The 18,827-nt window shown below is 41.1% G+C and overlaps 1 protein-coding gene across 1 annotated transcript in view; it reads left to right on the top strand.

The window, feature by feature from the left end:
* The first annotated feature begins 15,490 nt into the window (after positions 1 to 15,490).
* The window catches only part of samd4a (sterile alpha motif domain containing 4A), a 113,005-nt gene continuing 109,668 nt past the window's right edge, over positions 15,491 to 18,827 (top strand). Inside the window, exon 1 of the mRNA XM_023839896.2 lies at positions 15,491 to 15,687. The gene's annotated coding sequence lies outside the window, so the exon portion shown is untranslated. The remainder of the gene's footprint in view (positions 15,688 to 18,827) is intronic.

Consider the following 18,827-nt stretch of genomic DNA (forward strand, 5'->3'; position numbering starts at 1 on the left):
CTCGGGGAGTCCTGTGGGGAGTGCTCCGGGAGTACGGGGTGCCGGACTGCCTTATAGGGGCTGTTCGGTCCCTGTACGACTGGTGTCAGAGCTTGGTCCGCATTGCTGACAGTAAGTCGGACTCGTTCCCGGTGAGGGTTGGACTCCGCCAGGGCTGCCCTTTATCACCGATTCTGTTCATAACCTTTATGGACAGAATTTCTAGGCTCAGCCAGGGCGTTGAGGGTGTCCGGTTTGGTGACCTCAGGATTAGGTCTCTGCTTTTTGCAGATGATGTGGTTCTGTTGGCCTCATCAGACCGTGACCTTCGGCTCTCACTGGAACAGTTCGCAGCCGAGTGTGAAGCGGCTGGAATGAAAATCAGCACCTCCAAATCCGAGACCATGGTCCTCAGCTGGAAAAGGGTGGAGTGCTCTCTCCAGGTCGGGGAGGAGGTCCTTCCCCAAGTGGAGGAGTTTAAGTATCTCGGGGTCTTGTTCACGAGTGAGGGAAGGATGGAGTGGGAGATCGACAGGCGGATCGGTGCAGCGTCAGCAGTGATGCAGGTGCTGCATCAGTCTGTCGTGGTGAAGAAGGAGCTGAGCCAAAAGGCAAAGCTCTCGATTTACCAGTCGATCTACATTCCTACCCTCACCTATGGGAATGAGCTGTGGGTAGTGACCGAAAGAATGAGATCGCGAGTGCAAGCGGCCGAAATGAGTTTTCTCAGCAGGGTGGCTGGGCTCTCCCTTAGAGATATAGGTCATTCGGGAGAGACTCAGAGTAGAGCCGCTGCTCCTCCGCATTGAGAGGAGCCAGATGAGGTTGCTCGGGCATCTGCTTAGGATGCCTCCTGGACGCCTCCCTGGTGAGGTGTTCCGGGCATGTCCCACTGGGAGGAGGCCCCGGGGAAGACCCAGGACACGCTGGAGAGACTATGTCTCTCGGCTGGCCTGGGAACGCCTCGGGATCCCTCCAGAGAAGCTGGAGGAAGTGGCCGGGGAGAGGGAAGTCTGGGTTTCCCTGTTGAGACTGCTGCCCCCGCGACCTGACCTCGGATAAGCGGAAGTAAATGGATGGATGGATGGGCTATCACAACATGACGTCAAAGTGTTTTTACTAAAAAATTCACACAACACAGATAAACCAGTTACATATACTATGTAAGGACAAGTATTCAGATTGTAACTGAAGCTTTGAAAAATGCTTTACTGTTTTTATAAATAGGCTGTAGTATAATTAGGCTGTAAACTTCTTACGGTGTTAACAGTATAGTGCAAACCCATATTGTGGTGCACAATCACACCTGTAATTACAATGACAACAGTGTACTGCCCACCCCTTGTGTGTGTCTATGTGTGCCTGTGAGTTATGTATATATTGCATTGTGGGGAAATTTGGTTTCCCAAATTTCCAGTCCCACAAGGAAAAATTTAATTTTACAAAAATCTGTGACTACAATCAAAAACCTAATAATCTCGAGTCTTGTATTTTGTTTGATTACTCATGGTTATGGTTGTCATTGTTGGGATTAGGGTTATACCCATAGAAATGAATGGACAGTACCCACAAATAAATGAATACCAACGTGTGTGTGTGTGTGTGCGTGCATGTGTTTGATGGATAAAGTAATATTGAATAGGTTTTGAAGGGTGACAAGTTTATGTAATACTGAATATTAAAAAAAGAGATTATGAATATGAATAAAAAAGACAAAATAATTACAAAAGCTACAAAATACGTTTGAAGATGAGTACATTTCTTTTTGACCTGGGTTAAGTTGTATTTTTTTGCCTTACACTTATTGAACTTTTAGCATGCTGTAGAAGTGCAAACTTAAATGTGCTCTTTTGGAACAGCTATTAGTATATTAAGTGCATTTTAAGAAATTCTTAAGCACAACTTAATTTAAAATTAAATACACTACTTTGTGTTAAAATGGAATAACTAATAGTATCTTTATTGCACTAAAATGTAGCCTTTATCATATTTCACTTTAAATACATTTAAAATGACATTAAGAGGCACAGTAGCTCAACTTTAGTATATTTAAGTGTATTTTATTGGTGTCTCAAAATATTGCTACAATATACAATTTGTTCTATCTTAACATGTTTTTATTAGCACTTAATGGCAAACTAAATGCTTTATCAGTGTATCAAAACAGCATGTTTTAAGTACATTTATCACTAAACAGAAAAACCTTTAGACTGTTTAAAATGTTCTTAAACTCTTACTTTAGTGTATTCTTTAACAATTGCTAACAAACACAATCAAAATGATCTTACACACTTTCATTGTGCCTCTACTGACTAAAGAACAACAGCAAATGACAAAAGTGAAAAGTAGGCAATCCCCATTAGTTGGAAAATAATGGGCAAACAAAAATATATAGATATTTTCAAAAATATCAAGTTTTTCTTGCTTTCATTGGCGAAATCAAACAATTTCAAACAACATTTATTTGTGAGGTAGTAACATGCCTAACATGCATGTAAACACTGGTGCACACTGGTCTGGCACACACACGTGTATGTGTGTGTGTGTGTTTGAGTGAAAAAGAAACACAATCACAATCTAACCTACATCTTCTTCGTTGAAACAAAATTTTCATTGTTGCACTTTCTTCTTATGACAGCTCTCATTTCAGACACACTTGTTCCTGGGAACTCAGATATTACTGTATCCGTAGGGAAAAATAAAACACACATTTGTATGCCACTTACTTAGACAGAAGCATAGGCAAATGTATTGTTTTAAATTAATGCATTATTTTAACTCACTAATCAGTTTACACACACAATCCTTGAACGTCGGTCATAATAAAGACATAAAATCCATAGATAATAATGAAATATGATATATTCAATACATACCAACAAGAGCATTCAACTTTTCAGAATCTAAGGGATCCTTTTCAGTTCCATTGCCTGTAAGGCTTGAGGAAGCTAAAATGTTGCGACCAAAGAGTAGAACAGCTAAATCCTGGGCAAAAAGGGACATCCTTGTTCTGTTCAATCTTTTAAAACATCTTTGGTTCACCACAACTGCCAAGTTGCCCAAGGAAACCTGTGATCGGAAAATTAAATACTCAGATTACTATACAAAGTAGAGTCCAGTAACACATGGAAAAAGTCACTTCCCTCACTGCACCCAGGTAGCAGATATTTGCCAAGGAAGCATAATTGAGTATCATCTTGTTTGGAAATCATGGGCTCATTTTATGGCATAAGATACTGCCTATAGTAAAAATAAGTCATTCTTTTAGAAAGGAAAGCACAGCCCAACATATCATTTCTGGAGCAGGACTGGAGGACCCTGAACTTGTATCGCTGTCGAAGGAAGGTAGCAATCGCTTCATAGTGGTCGTTAGTTCCTTAACACAATTGATAAGGGTGGGTATTTCTGTATAAAAGTAAAAAAAGACATCAGCCATAGATATCTGACAATTTTCTAATTACCAAATACATAAATCATGTAATCTAAATTTAACATACACAAATATACAGTATAGAACATTTCTTTTCATTACAGATACCTTTTAATGCATCCATCACTTCCTGGTGCCTGTCTATGTTTTCTAGTGCCTGATTCACTGGGCCACACTCCATTTCCTGTTGCTTAAAGCAGGGGTCCTGTATAAATTAAAGTTACATTTTTTTACTTTTTGTTACACAAAACAAGAATTTATTGTATTTTCTGTTGCAGAATTCACAGAAACCAGTTCCTTTCACTACAATGCACAAATGGCTAGTGACTGTTGGAATGTTAAATGTTGTCCTATATGAACATAAAACCCTTTCTTCACAGTACAGGATACACTAAGTCCTCAACAGCTAAATACAATGACAGCCTAACCAAAATTCCAAAACAACAAAATCCAATGACAGCAATAAACAAGCTCATAATTTCACTGTTTTTTCTCAAGCAGGAACCTATTTTCATCAGCGTTTCAATGAATTAGGCACCCAACATCTCCAAGTGGTATCAGGCATTCCAGACAGAGACCTCTCCTTGCTGAAGATGGGTCAGGACACACCTCACCACTAGAGATTACAACAAGTGCACCTCAAAATGTACAACCCCAAATGAGAAAAAGTTGGGACGGTATGTTAAATTAAAATCAAACTGAAAACAGTACTTTGTTAAATTATTTTTGACCTGCATTACATTGAAAACAATACAACAGGACATTATTTAATGTGTTCCTCATGAATTTTATTGTTTTTCCTCAAAATAAACACATATTCCAATTTTGGTTCTTGCAACACATTTCAAAAAAAGTTGGGACAGTACAGCATTTACCACTTTGTAATGTTGCCATTCCTTTTCACAACGCTTAAAAGATGTTTAGGGACTGAAGACACCAAGTGATTAAATGTTTCAGTTGTAATTTTGTCCCACTATTCCTGCAAACAAGTCTTAAGGTGGGCAACAGTATGGGGTCTTCGTTGTAGCACTTTGCCCCACACATTTTGTATTGGAGACAGGTCGGGACTGCAGGCAGGCCAGTCAAGTACCCGTACCCTCTTCCTTCACAGCCAGGACTTTGTAATGTGTGCAGAATGTGGTTTTGCATTGTCTTGTTGAAATATGCATGGGTGTCCCTGGAAAAGATGTCTTCTTGAAGGCAGCATATTTTGTGCTCCAAAATCTCTATGTACTTTTCAGCATTAATGGTGCCATCACAGAAGTACAAGTTACCTTTGCCAAGGGCACTGACACAACCCCATACTATGACAGACCCTGGCTTTTGGACTTGTTGCTGGTAACAGTCTGGATGATCCTTTTCTTCTTTGGTCCGGAGCACGCGGCGTCCATTTCTCCCAAAAAATACCTGAAATACTGATTCATCTGACCACATTACACGTTTCCACTGTGTGATGGTCCATCCCAGATGCCTCTGAGCCCAGAGAAGTCGACGGCGCATCTGGACACTTAACATAGGGCTTCCTTTTGGCACAGTACAGTTTTAACTGCCATTTGTGGATGTAACTACGCATTGTGGTACTTGACAAAGGTTTGCCAAAGTAGTCCTGAGCCCATGTGGTCATATCGCTTATAGATGAATGACGATTTTGATGCAGTGCCGCCTGAGGGATAGGAGATCACTGTTATTCAGCTTAGGCTTGCGCCCTTGTCCTTTACGCACTGAAATTCCTGCAGATTCCTTGAATCTTTTAATTATGTTATGCACTGTTGAAGGTGAAATATCCAAATCTCTTCCTATTTTTCTTTGAGGAACATTGTTCTTAAACATTTCAATAATTTTCTCACGTATTTGTTGGCAAACTGCCGATCCTCGGCCCATCTTTGCTCCTAAAGGACTAGATCTTTCTTGGATGCTGCTTTTATACCAAATCATAATTGTCAATCACCTGTTTACATCACCTGTTTCAAATCACATCATTATTTAACCAATTTACCTCATTACTAGCCCTAAATTGCTCCTGTCCCAACTTTTTTTGAAATGTGTTGCAAGAACCAAAATTGGGATACATGTTTATTTTGAGAAAAACAATAAAATTCATGAGGAACACATTAAATAATGTGCTGTTGTATTGTTTTCAATGTAATGCAGGTCAAAGATAATTTAACAAAGTACTGTTTTCAGTTTGATTTTAATTTAACATACCGTCCCAACTTTTTGCGATTTGGGGTTGTAGTTTGACATGGTTTCACCTATCTTAGTATTAGCTCAGATGAAATCCCCACCAAGCAAGTCTGGAAACGCTTTAGCCACAACTGCGAGCTAGCTTTTTCAATGGCCTCAGACCTCCTTTTACATTTTATAAGGGTACTTTGCCCAAATCAAATAAAACCAATGTGGTCAAGTCACCATCACCAATCTTCACTGGTTTGGTGTGTACCTTCCAATCCTACTCCCTAGCTTAACTACTACTTTCTCATACTTTAGAAGTTTTTTGTCTCTCTCACATAAATTCTGCTGTCCCCATCATTGACTTGAATGACAAGGAGTCACCTGTAATGCAGGTGGTGTCTAACCTCTAACCTGAAGTTCTCTCTACACCATGGAATTCCTCCAGTCATCTACTTCTCTTGCTTTATTTGAAAGAGTCCATGTTCTACAACTGTCACCCCGCATCCACTCTGTACCTATCCAATATATGCTTATGCAGTTACATGCTATGTGCATGTCTCATGGACTCAACTGCTTCCCTGTTAACATTAATTTCATAACATTACGTTTAGTCATTTAGCAAACACTTTTATCCAAAGGAGGATAGACAGCCCATCACTTCTTTAAAATGCTCTCCGACCCATATTCCTACAGATGTTCCAATTTAGAACCTAGTTTTTACACTTAATGTTTCACCATACAAACAAATTAGTCCATATCAACTAAAACTAACCATTCACATCACATTTGTTGGTAATTGATTTTAAATTACACTGAAAGTGTCTGTGCCAACAGAATCATGTTTTCCCTTCCTTAGGTACTATAATTAGAATAAGAAATACAATTTTCATAGATATAGCTGTGAATTGCAAAATTTATCTCTTATTTGAAAATGTATATTGTCACGCACAGCTCCGTCCGATCCTCGTGTGTGCCACGCCCACCTCGTTACCTCGTGTTAATCCCTGATTGTACTCACCTGTTGCCTGTTCCTTTTGCCTAGTCTTGTGTATTTAGTCCGTGTCTCAATCGTTATCCCCCAGATCTGTCATTGTATTGTATTGTCGATGTGGTCTGCTCCCTTCTGTTGGATTAAACCCCATGTTCCCCGATTCACGGCTTTGTTCGCCTACTTCTGCGGTACATCGTGACATATATAATATTTTATGTACATTTTTGAATGTGAAATAGATATTTTAGGTACTTTAGATATTTAGACATGTCAATAGTTCTGGCATTATAATTGCATGACAACAAGCTAAATGCGTATTCAGCCCCAAATCTATCCACTGGTCCACCAATTTCATTGTATGAATTTTCTGCACACAGAGCTGGGGAACATTGAAAGGTGAGCAACCTCTGATGTATTTTATTTAACCTTTGGTCCAACATCATGTAAGTTGCTTTGGACCAAACTGTCTACAAAGAAACAAATGTGGTGTCATCCAGCATCACTACCTTTTAAAAACAAAAGGTAGGCCTGTTTGTTTCAAATTACCCCAACAACTGTATTATTTAAGGTCTCCTGTTCCTTGTCAGCCTCTACTTTGATCTTGACTTTCACTTTCTCCCACAAATGCTTTCAACTTTTTTCTCGTAAGCTTTCTACTTTATTCTCATAGTTTCGAGTTAAAACTCGTAATATTTCGAGAATAATCTCGTAATCTTAGATTTTTTTTAAGGTGGCACTAAAACGCCGTCGCTCATTATAGATTGGCTAAAGAGCGGCTAATCTAAACTGAACGACCGACCCCCTACCCCCCCCCAACCCCCCAACACACACACACACACACACACACACACCCAGACAGATGGTATTGCATTGGCTATAATGAACTTACCTCCAAGAAAGAGTATTTTTGCCGCCATTGTCTTAGCTTCTCCGTGTCTGCTGCGACTAGGCACAGTTTCTATCACTATCAAGTTTCTGCCGAGAGGTTATCTGATATTCTTCCCTCCTGTGTTCGCATCTTATTATATTCGTGTCCACTCTCACCAACTTTGTATCGGGGAAATAAAACAGCCCAAATTTTGGAAATACCATTATTTTTTAGCTTCCTCTCAACTATAGCACACTACACCTATGCGACACCCATCAAGAACAGCTCAGTAGCTTGACGTTTTCGCATCACCGGAATATATGAATTTGAATATTGCGAAGCTCAACTCTGATTGGTTAAACTGCATTACACTCCGTTGGCCATATCTGAAGAGGAAACTGACCTGAATAATTATTTGCATTTAAGGTAGGTATTTTGAGTAAATATACTCTGTTGTAGAATATTGTGGCATGAACGTTGCATTAACTATATCACCTAGTTATTTATTATGTTATAATTACAACTAAGTTAATCTGCAAAATCCCTTTGTTTGAAATTATTAGCCTATAGGCCTGACAAGTTGATTCTGGCAGATTACCATAACGAAGTGCAATTTTCTCTTTGTCTATGGTTGAACATTACCAAAGATCTCTGAGCATAATGTTATAAATATTTCCTATAATGGCGCAAGCTAATCTGGAGCATTAACAGTTAGCTAACAAGGTAGTGCAAATATGGTGACATGCTGTTACGATCGCGTAAGCGCCCGGAGCGTAGACAAATAGGCAGGAAGCCAGGGATCAGGAACACAGGGTTTAATCTGAGCACTAAGCACGCAACAACACAACATCAATGACCGGACTGGGGATACTAACACAGACGTGGACTAAATACAATGAACTAATGACAACAATCAGAAACAGCTGTAAAACACTGGGATTCCACATGAGGTTAACGAGGGGGCGTGGCACACTTTAGGATCGGATGGAGCGGGGCGTGACAGAACCCCCCCCCAAAGGCGCGCACACCGGGCGTGCCCGAGAGGAGGCGACGGACGAGACAAGACCGGGGACACAGAACCTGGAAAACAAGAGTAAAAACATAAACGAGACCAGGGAAACAGGACAGAGACACAGAACCGGAACAAAGACAGGAAGAACGACAAGACCTGACACAAAACTGGGAACGCAGACAGGCAGACCAAGAAGGGAGACACAGAGGGGACAGAAAACGGAGGAACAACAGGGCGAGGAGTGAACACAGGAGACACCGAGGGACGAAGAGCAAAGACAGGAGGGACAAAGGGACCAGAAGGGAATGGAGGAGACACAGAGGGACAAGGAGCAGAAACAGGCGGGATGGAGGGAAAGGGAGGAGGAACCAGGGGAGCCCGAAAGAACCCAGGCGGGCGACTGGTAGCGGCCGGAGGGGCCGCAAGCGAGAGGGAGCAGGAGGGAACCACACAATGAACTAATGACAACAATCAGAAACAGCTGTAAAACACTGGGATTCCACATGAGGTTAACGAGGGGGCGTGGCACACGTTAAGATCGGACGGAGCGGGGCGTGACACATGACTTTCACTTTCTCCCACAAATGCTTTCGACTTTTTTCTCGTAAGCTGACATGGAGCCGGAGGCGATGCCGAGGACTGGCACCCAGGCACCGGGGGGGGCCCGGAGGGGACCACCAATGCAGAGCCGGAGGACCCGCAGGCAGCCACCGAGCGACAGCCAGGGGCCGAACGGGTGAGCCAGGGGGCAGGGCGGGCGGGACCCGAGCCCGACGCAGGTGTCCCCACCCTTTCCGGGAGACTGAGAGGCGGGGACCCGGCCGGGGTCTGTCACATTGGGGTGACGGTGGCGGAGTCACAGGGGAAGGCATGGGGGCAGTCACAGGGGAAGCCAAGGCAATCCCCGAGGGGTCCCACTTAAGCTCCCCCTCCGACTCCACTATGGAGGGAGGAGCGTCAGAACAGCAGTCAGGGACCTCCTCGGGGACAGGAGCATTGGGAGTCGTGGGGGGCTGAGCTGAGAGCTCAGGGGCCGCGGGGAGCCCAGGGGTCAGGGCCTCAGGCGAGGTAGCCTGTGAGGCCGCGGGCGAGCCGGGCTGGACAGGCAGAGCGACGGCCTCTGGCGGGGCCGCGGGAAGAGCGGCGGCCTCGGGCGTGCAGCCAGCAGGGGGCGCCTCAGCGGGCGGCGCCTCGGGCACGCAGCCAGCTGCAGGCACGGGAGTCACTGGGGGCACGGGAGTCACGGGGAGCTGAGGCGGCTGCACAGGGGACTGGGCAGGGGGCACCCACTCCAGGTCAACAGGGGGTAGTGCAACTGGAGCAGGAGCCTCGGGGGGTGCCGCCGACTCCGGGCCAACAGGGGGCGCTACCGCAGCCGGAGGCACAGGAGGTAGAGCCACCGAAGCAGGTGCCACAGGAACCTCGGGGGGCGCTGCAGCCTCAGGAACCTCGAGGGGCGCTGCAGCCTCAGGAAGCACGGGGGGCGCTGCAGCCTCAGGAAGCAAGGGGGGCGCTGCCCGCATCCGAAATCGCGGAACTACCGGGATAGCGTCCTTAATGGACCTGGCCCCATTAAGGGCCAGGCGCGTCCCGTTGAAGGGGCAGGCTGTGGGCTTAGGCAGCGCAGCGGCGGTGACGTCACCCGCGAACACCGCCGGGTGGAGAATCGGGCTGGGATTCTCCCAGCGCACAGCAGGGTAAGCGGCGGAAAGAGAGGCGGACCTGACAAAGAGCTCCTCTGGTGCGCCCTCACGCCTCCTGTTTCTCCGCATTCCTGCTGCTGTGCGGCCAGGCACCTCGGGAGCCGGCTTTGATCGCCGGTCCGCATCCGGCCAATACAGGCTGTGGTCGCAGAATGCGTAGTTCGCGAGGATCATCTGCGCAACCCCAGGAAGATCCTCCCTCAGCCTTTGTGCGGGCGAAGTACCTGGTCTTTTCTTTTTGAGTCCGGTCATTCTGTTACGATCGCGTAAGCGCCCGGAGCGTAGACAAATAGGCAGGAAGCCAGGGATCAGGAACACAGGGTTTAATCTGAGCACTAAGCACGCAACAACACAACATCAATGACCGGACTGGGGATACTAACACAGACGTGGACTAAATACAATGAACTAATGACAACAATCAGAAATAGCTGTAAAACACTGGGATTCCACATGAGGTTAACGAGGGGGTGTGGCACACGTTAGGATCGGACGGAGCGGGGCGTGACACATGCTGTCAAGTAAAGTTTTACATTGCATTGTGAAAATCATAATTACATGAAATAAGTCTTTTTTTCTTGCTGTTAGGCCTGTGCATGGCAGACAGCACTTGGTAACTTGCAAGTGACCAAAATGAAGAAATACAAATCCTATCTACAGGCATCTGAAAACAACATTCCAAGAACCACAGATTACAGGCGATTGAGACTTGCTAGAGATAAAGAGGTAACACTGAATTTCCTCATTTTTTGTTAAGTTCTCATTGGTGACACTCTCCACAGTTTGTCAATTTGCCAGAAATCCTATCAGTTTCCTTCTGATGCTGTTATTCTTGTCATCCTGCAACATCTGAGACACCTACTGTATGTAATGTCCTTATCTCAATCTCTTTGCAGAACTATGGCTGAGTAGTTTATAAAGACTTTGCTTCTACCAGCGAGTCAGATATCCCAAGAACAAGTGCATACCGGAAAAGGAAAATACAGGTAAAATAAATATTCTGTGTTACATGGTTATATGCTGTATAGGTTGTAAAGTGGTCGTTGTACCTTTACATAATTTCATATTCTGCTAAGTTCCCTGTTCACTCCAATGATGATGAGGACACCAGTGTACAAAATTTCCAATGCCCAGGACCTGCTAAAAGACCCAGAATTAAAGGACAAATGCAAGCAGTGTCTGTCTGGGTATGCAATTTATTATTTATATCAGTTTATATCTGCCATTTGTCACAACACTAAATAATTACTCAAAATAAATATTTAGTCTGTTGCAGAGGAACCAAACAGTGATTTCAGGGCACTGCCTCACCTGACAGAGTCACTTGTAACTGCTGAGGAAGGTTACAGTGAAGCAATGAGGAACCAGTTACTGTACAGGTCATTTGAAATTGTTTGGAACACTTATTCTTGAAAGTTGTTGTTTGAAACACTCATAAGAATTTATTACACAGATATACGATATAGTCCATAGATTTACAAAAACCAAAAGGACACCAGAGGACACCAGGAGCATACTGCTAATTTGCAACCAGCACCTGATGTACCTCAACCACCTCAAAGTCCAAACTGTAATGCATTACAGGTACTTTCATGAAACATACACAATGTGGCATTGTAAAGGATATGTACACTATATCTACAGTCATGTTCACGGATATCTAACTTAATGTAAAAGCACTGTAATTATAATGATTTTGACTCAGGATGTATAAACTGAACACAGCATACTTTGAACAATTTAGTTACACTTTAGTTACAAATTTAGTATAGATGGATATTAAATGCTGACTCTAATTACTGATTTGTTCTTTTCTATGACTCCGAAGGGGATGAGCTCCTCTATCCAAGGGCACCTCTCTCCAAAGGACAGAGTCTGCTTCTTTTGATGGTGCACATTTTGAGACACAACCTGACAGGGATAGCTCTTGAACATCTTCTCAAAATGTTCAATGAACATTTCCCAGGATCAATGCCTGCAACTTCTTACCTGTTCCATAAGGCCTATGGACAGTATGGACAGTATGAAGCACATTTTTACTGTTCTGGATGCACAAGCTACATAGGTAATGGTACTGGTCAGACACAATGTACAATATGTCACATGTCATTTGATGCAGTCACTAATTTGAGAAATGGGTCATATTTTCTTGTTTTGAATTTATCCTCCCAAATTAAGGACATTCTTGAAAATCCCCAGACAGCTTTAGCAAGGAATGTATCACCCAGTGGTGTTTTTAATGATATACATTCAGGAATACAGTATGAGAAGCTAATCAGGAGTGGTGAAACTGGTAAAGATGACATAAGTCTATTGTGGAACCTGTGATGGTATCCCTGTTTTCAAGTGTTCCAAGTGTCAGCTATGGCCCATTCAGTGTCAGATTATTGAACTGAATCCAAAAGATCGGAAAAGTAATGTTTGCATACCATGTATTTGGTGTGGTGAGGTGAAGCCCAACATGACAACTCTGTTAACTCCATTTGTTGCTCAGCTACAATAATTGGAGGAAAATGGAATAAAATGGATAGACACACAGAACCAACAGCATTCATCTAAAGTGCATGCCCTGATCTGTAGTTCAGATTCAGTGGCTTGTGCTCAAATTCGTAACACAAAACAGTTCAACGGAGAATATGGCTGTGACTTTTGCTACCATAAAGGTGGTCCATACTCACATATAAGTCCTGAACCTCCTCTCAGATCAGAATCTGAACATTTTGACCATGCAATGGCTGCAACTCCTCAGCAACCTGTAATGGGAGTGAAAGGTCCCTCTCCTCTAATGAAGCTTTCAAAGTTTCAGATGGTACAGTAAATGGATTTGTGCCAGAATACCAGCACAGCATTTGCCTTGGAGTAACACGGCAGCTAACAACATTATGGCTAGATTCGAGAAATAATGCAAAGCCGTGGTACATCGGCACTAAATCTGAAATGATTGATAAGCAGCTGCTAGCCATCAAGCCTCCAGTAGAGTTAACTAGAGTCCCACGTTCAGTAAAGGAACTGAAATATTGGAAAGCCTCAGAATGGAGATCTTTTCTTTTGTTCTATGCTTTACCTGTGCTTTCTGGTATTCTTTCAAAGAAGTATTTGAACCATCTTTTCCCCCTTGTTTTTGGTGTTTATACAGTACTCTGCTTCAGGAAAACATCCAAATAGTTGATAATGATAATGCAGAGAAGGCATTGAACAAAATTTGTTATGGAGTTTGAGAAGTTGTACGGATGAGAAAACATGACTTTCAATGTGCACTTGATGACGCACATTTCAGCAAGTGTCAGAAAATGGGGTCCCCTGTGGGCCACATCCACATTTTCATTTGAAAGTTTTAATGGCACCCTACTGAAATTCTTTAATGGAACCACATATGTCTAAGATCAGATTGTCAAGAGATTCCTGAAATGGAGAGACCTTTCAAACAAAGCAAACAACAATGCCAGACACTGTGAAGGAACTATTCTGATATGCAAAACAACAAGCAAAAGACAGCTAAATCATCACACCTATCAGATAATGTTAGGGTATTTGGTAATTCTAATCCAGTGAATGTTCCAGTATGTCACATGCTTGCTATTGAGGAACTTTTTGGTGTCAGGGTAGAGCAGTACCTATATTATGATCGTTTGATCGTCAAATGAAGTGACAGAGTCCAACACTATTTATGCAGTGCATCCACAGGCTTTGAAAAGGAAATGCGTCACGATTAATGTCAAACCGAAGATGTATGTAATTGCCCTGCCAAATAATATTGAAAAGGACTGATGTACATAATTGCAACTGCATTGATAAAATGCAAGCAAGTAGAAGGATTATTGAAAATGTTTGTAACCTCGTGTAACCTTATATTATATGTGTAGTACCATTTTTTATCATCAGCTTTATAACTGAATGTATGTTGCAATTACAGTATGTGTCTTTTTGCTTTGTATCCTTTTGAAATTCTTTTCAAAGTATACCATTGTAACTGCACTGTAGTATGTTGAGAATAAATACACTCTAGCCAGAAATGTGGTGTTTTTCTATGGAAAGCATATAGGAAAATATTAAAATTATGCTTTGACTGCTTTGACTTTTTTACAATAGGTAGTATACGGAAGAAGTGCTGAATAAATATGTTACCTTAAGTAAATATACGGAAATGATGATAAAAGTATGCCTAAAAAGTTAGCCTATAACATATTTATTGCAGGACACTGAAAAGTATACTTTTGTAAAATGAAATGAAGTACAACTTCAAATAAGTGTTGAATAAATGGGTTTCAATAAATATGCTGAAATGTAACGGAAAGTATGCTTACATTTTAGCATATTTTTAAAAGACAGAACAAAATATATTTTAATTACACTGTACTGACAGTGTACTTTCTAATACCATACTTAAGTACAGTAAAGGTATGTACTGAAAAAATACAAATGTATTGCAAATGTATTATTTGGATTTCTAACACCTTTTTAGTGCATTTAAGAACACTTCTTTTCGACATGGGAATTATTGGGATTTTTATGAGAATCAAACTTTATGTATGCTTTATGTGCTGCCCAATGTGCTAGCATGCCTTTCTGTCTTCGGCAGCAGCCAATATATTGCTCTTCACCGTTATTGTACTCTTCATGTTTTACCACAATATGTTATATATAATGACATCAAGATACCAATATTTAATAATGCGATTATTCGATTTATAATGATATTAAAATATATTGCCACCTAGAGGTGTAATTGCAATATTTTTGAGTAAACCGGATATTTTTCTGTACTTTTTTAACGATTTTTGGAAATTTTACTTGTAGTCTAATTAAATGCACACTCACATTTTAAAAATAAAAAGGACAAGTTTGAGAGTGTCGTAGGATTGGGGAAGATGGAACTTGGAAGTATGAATCTTTGTCTGGTGTAGCCAGAGGGCGAGAGTTTGAGGCGTTGCCCTCTGATGGACGGAATGCAATACTACAAAGCTTAATTCGTAATACTTTATGAATATGGGGCTGCTTCACAGTCACAATATAATCAGCAATGCAATCATTTGTAAACTGTCCTTTTATTTTGTGTAAAAAGTTATTTAACTCTCGTTGACCATTTTCCTTTAAAAAAGATTCAGGCATATCTGAACACTGTTGCTGGACTTTGTGTAAATTGATAAACCTGTTGTCCCTTCCTTTCTCCTTCATATAATATTTCATAGTTGTTTCATTTCGTCCAATTACTGGAAAACTTTTTAAACTTACGAATCCCTATCAGCCGTGCCGTAGGATAAGTAATGTGATCTGTCCCTAACTCCATTCTCTATTTTTGTGTTTCCTTGTGCTGCCAAGCCCCTGACGTAATGCTTCGTGTTAATTATTAGCATGTGGAAAGATATGCCGAGACTCTCCCGCAGTTATGTTTGTACCAGAAGGGAGAAAAGTTACACAAGATGGCAAAACACACAGATCCGGAATGAAGGGGCACCGATCCCCACTGATTTAAAATCCGCTTTTTCCCATTTCCGCGATCAGCAGCGCAGATGCAGCTGTGCCAACGGAAAAGTAAGTAGTATTAGACCAATTTTAAAGCTTCAATACTAAGTAGCTAGCTATACTTTGCTGTTGTGTCACTTGTTGCCTTATCCAAGTTAATGGAGATCTGGAGCAGATTTGATACATTATTTATGATATTTCGCTTCGGAGTTATATTATGTGATTTCAGGTTTGGTGAAAATTAAAGGCATATATGAAAAGCTAGGGGCTAATAGGATTACTATTACAGAGGTCAGGCTTTGGCGGTGAGCGTAGTGGGGGGATAACGCGGTTTAGCACATTGTATACACGGAGTGTGAATGTATACTTTCACCGAGTGTATTACCAAACCAACTTTAAGTCTATTCAAGGCTTAGCTACCTAACGTACCAACTGCCTAACTTTTCCTAAACTGTATACTAGTGGAATTCGAAAGCACACACACACACACACACACACACACACACACACACATATATATATATATATATATATATATATATATATATATATATATATATATATAAAGATGGAACTTGGAAGTACACATATATATATATATATATATATATATATATATATATATATATAAAAAACACATGCACACAAAAGATAGTAAAAAGGTGTAGGACAGTGCGAACAAACAATAATACGTACTGTACAACAGGGCATGTATCGTTGCAACTCTTCCGTCCACAACTAATGCTGGATTTACTCCGACAAACGTATTTTTAGGACTGGGTGGATATAATTTATTTTTGCTTCAGTGGCTTACCCTATAGGCCCGCATTCATAGCGGTTTGGCTGACGAAAAGCAAGGTTTTAAATGAAATTCTGGCAAAGGTTGGGCTTTCTGTTTAAAAAAATTCTCTGTATTTATAAACAAACGTTGTCAAATTAAAGTCGTTTTTACACTTTCATGGTTATTATACTCCTGCTGTTTTCCCCGGTCAGGAGGTAATGCAGTCCAGTATATGTACTTTTGCGTGTGTTTCGCCAGTAGCTAATGCTGGTGACATTTGTTTTGTATTTAGTATATGAGAGAACCGATTTACAAAGACAAGATCACCATGCAGTGTAACAAACCGTCGTAGCAACCATGGACACGTCGGACTAATAAAGAAGCGAGTGCGGGCTAAGAAGCCACATTGGGTCAGCAAAGAGTATAGCAGTCATACAGCCAGTGGTTGGCTATACCATGAAAGATTATAATGCCTTAATGGTGGTTTCCTGCATAATCTTTTATATGACTTTGATACAACGAGTGGAGTAATTCGTTTTCTACCAGCTATAATAGTACTAACAATATTATAGCCATGTCTTAGAGGACAGTGCCATGCTATGTGAAAAATGCAGCTCAACTAAAGATGGCTTTTGGAAAATTTCTTTTTAATATTAAAAAACTAAATAAAGATATTGACACTTATAAAAACCAATTTAATGCATTCTCTAGGTGAACACTAAATTCATTATGACCATGTTTTGAACAGAAATGTATGAGGAAAAAACAAATATATTCGTTCATAAATAAAATCACTGCTCACCAGTCAATACTGAATGATGCTTTCCTGTACAATTTAAAAGGTTTTAACAATAAGTTCACACCTTTTTTCAACCTGGTACTGTAACATTGTGCAATGTCTTTGCATAGGCCTAAGCAAAATGAAAATAGCAATGTACTGCTAGGTGAAAGAAAAAATCCATACTCATGTTGTATTGAATTGCAGTAAATAAGACCCATGAAATAGTGCTGGGCAATATCATGTCGATATTTTATCTCACATATGCAATAATCCCCAGGGCTTCAGATGCCGGGAAACATTTAGCCAGATGCCAGCTTTTCAGTACTATACGGACATTTATTTACCCCTAAAATATTAATCAGATGTGCTTTGTGACACCCATAAGTTAGTAATCTGTATAAACTGGGCATATCTTTATGTTCATTAAATTGTTAGTGGACCACACTACATACTACTGTTTCGGTATACTATGGTTTCGTATACTTCAGTGTGATATGCCCTAAAGGGGTTGTGAAGAAATGAAAAGCAGCCAGGACAAGGTAAAAAGACAGAAGTGGTGTGGCGGTACTTTTTCTAGTTTAAAGTCAGACACGTTTATTAAACATAAGGATATGCTGAATTTATACTGATTCCTAACTTTTGGACGTCATAAAATGCCTCATTAATATTTTAGCTGTACTAATCTGCTTAACAAATTGTGTATATAAATAAACATCTGTATAGTACCGAAAGGCTGGCATCTGGCCAAATGTTTTGCTTTCATTTGAAGTCCTGGTCTTTATTACACATGTACGATATAATATCGATGTGATATTGCTCAGTCCTACCGTGAAAGATCTGTCTATTAGGGGATGACAAATGAATGGCCACATCCCAGAAAAATAAGCATGGTTAAGAATGGCCAGTACTTTAAGTAACAGTTAAAAACAGTTAGCTACCTACAAACGTCCTAGGTAGAGCAGGGTTGAAAAGGTTTTTGAAATTACAATAGGTGCTTTCTCACTGCGCAACAGAAACTGTGACCTTTATTTTAAGTAAGCATAGGAGACGTAAATAGCTCACAGGATAAACTTCACACATAGTTTCATATGAAACTACACCACCACCCCAAAACAATTAAGGATAAACAAGTTGTTTTGTTGGTTGTTTGTTAGCTATTGGGAGGATAGTTATGTCCTGTATTGGTTCAAAGTCAGGCACAACATTTTATTTGTACAGCTTGCATCATGTTTATAATTCATTATTATATCTGGCCAGAGGATCAATATTTTGTTTTCCACAGAATAAAAACTATGTGACATTATTCCACTAGTAAGTGCTGGCAAGTTTCACTGCTGGCATCGGTGATAATAGACAAAAATACACTCACCTAATGGATTATTAGGAACACCTGTTCAATTTCTCATTAATGCAATTATCTAATTAACCAATCACATGGCAGTTGCTTCAATGCATTTAGGGGTGTGGTCCTGGTCAAGACAATCTCCTGAACTCCAAACTGAATGTCAGAATGGGAAAGAAAGGTGATTTAAGCAATTTTCAGCATGGCATGGTTGTTGGTGCCAGACGGGCCGATCTGAGTATTTCACAATCTGCTCAGTTACTGGGATTTTCACGCACAACCATTTCTAGGGTTTACAAAGAATG

The sequence above is a fragment of the Paramormyrops kingsleyae genome, chromosome 14 (assembly GCF_048594095.1).
Source record: "Paramormyrops kingsleyae isolate MSU_618 chromosome 14, PKINGS_0.4, whole genome shotgun sequence".
Taxonomy (NCBI): domain Eukaryota; kingdom Metazoa; phylum Chordata; class Actinopteri; order Osteoglossiformes; family Mormyridae; genus Paramormyrops; species Paramormyrops kingsleyae.